Here is a 1,882-nt window from a genome sequence, read left to right on the forward strand (position 1 = left end):
GGCATATTCCAGTGTTAAGGCTCATGACAATTTCATTCACTTTTTCCCCTTCCTTTGCCCTCCGTGCCTGAAAGTTCTTTGAAACAACATTTACTTAGAATTAGCTGGGCACCCCACCTGGATACACAATCACACACAGAGATTCCTCATCTCCCTTGTGGAATGTACAACAAAAGGGGACATGCCTGTTAAAACCTTGTCCGATTCTACTCTGAGTTTAAGTCAATAGAGTTATTCTGGGTTTATGTAGGTGTAAATGGGATCAGATTTTGGATGCAGAGCTCGGAGTACACATGAACTCAAACCTGTACAGCAGACTGCTAATTCTGTGTCCACTCAGATTCTGTATTATTCCACCGCCTTTGTTGGGGTTCACAAAGTGTGGATCAAAGAAGAATTTTTCCCCAAGTAGGCATTTTATTTCCATTGTTTGCAGCACAGAATGCTGATGCAGAGCGATGAGGGTTAGTACCCAATACTCCAACACCCTGATCTGGCACCTCCTGGTAGCGATCTAGCTGTGAAGTTCCTGGGGGGGAGGGAGGGAGTCAGAGAAAGATCTCCCTGCAACAGACCAAGGTACCTAGTGCCTTGTATCCAGCAGATGACAATGGAAACCACAGAACTCTACAGTGCAGAAGAAGGGAGTGTCCCGCCTGCCTAGGAAGCAATTGACTCACACTGACAGCCAAGGTTCCCTAACCCCCTCACGGATCCGTGGTCTGGGGGCAGGAGAAAGAAAGCAGGATTTGGTTTTCTACAAACAAAAGCCAGAGACAAGCAATGACTCCCCACCCCCCGCTTTCCTCTCCCCCTTGCCCATGTGCGTTGCACAAGCCCATGTATGTTGCCTTTGGGAAGATGTTGAAAGATCCCTTGGGAGATCCGGGAAAAGGGATGGGGATGAGGATGGCGGGGGCCTGGAGGGCTCAGTCACAGCCGGATGAAGCTGCTGCTTTTTCTGGGAATGGACCGTGAGTCACCAACTCCCACCGGCTCCCCCAGGCCTAACTAGGGGCAGGTTTCACACCTGCATGCCCTCCCTGGCCAGGATTCCCCCATCACAGGGGGAAGCCCCTGCTGGCTACCACCTCCCCACTATGGGGGGGGGGGGCAGATCCACAACTAACCCCTCTGGGGGCGACAGTCACCCCCTCCCGGGGGCACCCAGGCTGGCTCCCCTCCCAGGCTCAAGCCGCCAGAGGGAACAGGGTGAGGGACGACCACGGTCCGCCCGACCCTGCGCTCAGCTGTTAGGACGCCCCCGCCTTGGCCGGGGCCCTTCTCCTTCCGGCTGCCGCGGGAAATCAACCAATCAGCTTCATCAATATTTGCATAAAGCAGCAGGAGACAGCTCGGTAGGAAAAGCGTGAGAAAGGGGCACCTAGGGATAGTTTCTTCCAGCGAGGTGAAGAAAAGTGCCCTGAACCCCACTGAGTGAAGTAGATATACAGACACTAATAAGTCTAAGATAGAGATAGTACTGGGGAAAAAAAACACTACTCACCCTACATCTAAAATTAAAATAATAGCTATGGTTTATATACTGTTGCATTTGCAGTTATATAATTGCCCGGATGATCCTCAGTGGTCTGGGGTGCAGGCTTCAAACCTGTAGCTGTCTAGCGACAGAGTGGTTCAATTCCACCTTTCGGGCGTCTATGCTCCCCTTTTTCACCTTCCTGCTGGGTGGCTAGTCCCCCCCTCTAGTGAGTTTCTCTTAAGTAGTAATATTGGTGGGTTTCCTTCTAATTATATTGCGATTACTGCTGATTGGTCAGCTCCACTGTTACTAACGCAGGCCCTAATGCTGACTGATTATTGGGTGTTACTGATTTGTGAAAAGAAAAGGAGTACTTGTGGCATCTTAGAGACTAACCAA

At 50.8% G+C, this 1,882-nt stretch overlaps 1 non-coding gene across 1 annotated transcript; it reads left to right on the forward strand.

Annotated features, from left to right (window-relative positions):
* The first annotated feature begins 1,571 nt into the window (after positions 1-1,571).
* TRNASTOP-UCA (transfer RNA opal suppressor (anticodon UCA)) lies at positions 1,572-1,658 on the forward strand. Its single transcript has one exon. It is a non-coding gene; the product is annotated as a tRNA-Sec (tRNA).
* The last annotated feature ends 224 nt before the right edge of the window (positions 1,659-1,882 follow it).

This window comes from Caretta caretta, chromosome 3 (genome assembly GCF_965140235.1).
Source record: "Caretta caretta isolate rCarCar2 chromosome 3, rCarCar1.hap1, whole genome shotgun sequence".
NCBI classification, from domain to species: Eukaryota; Metazoa; Chordata; order Testudines; family Cheloniidae; genus Caretta; species Caretta caretta.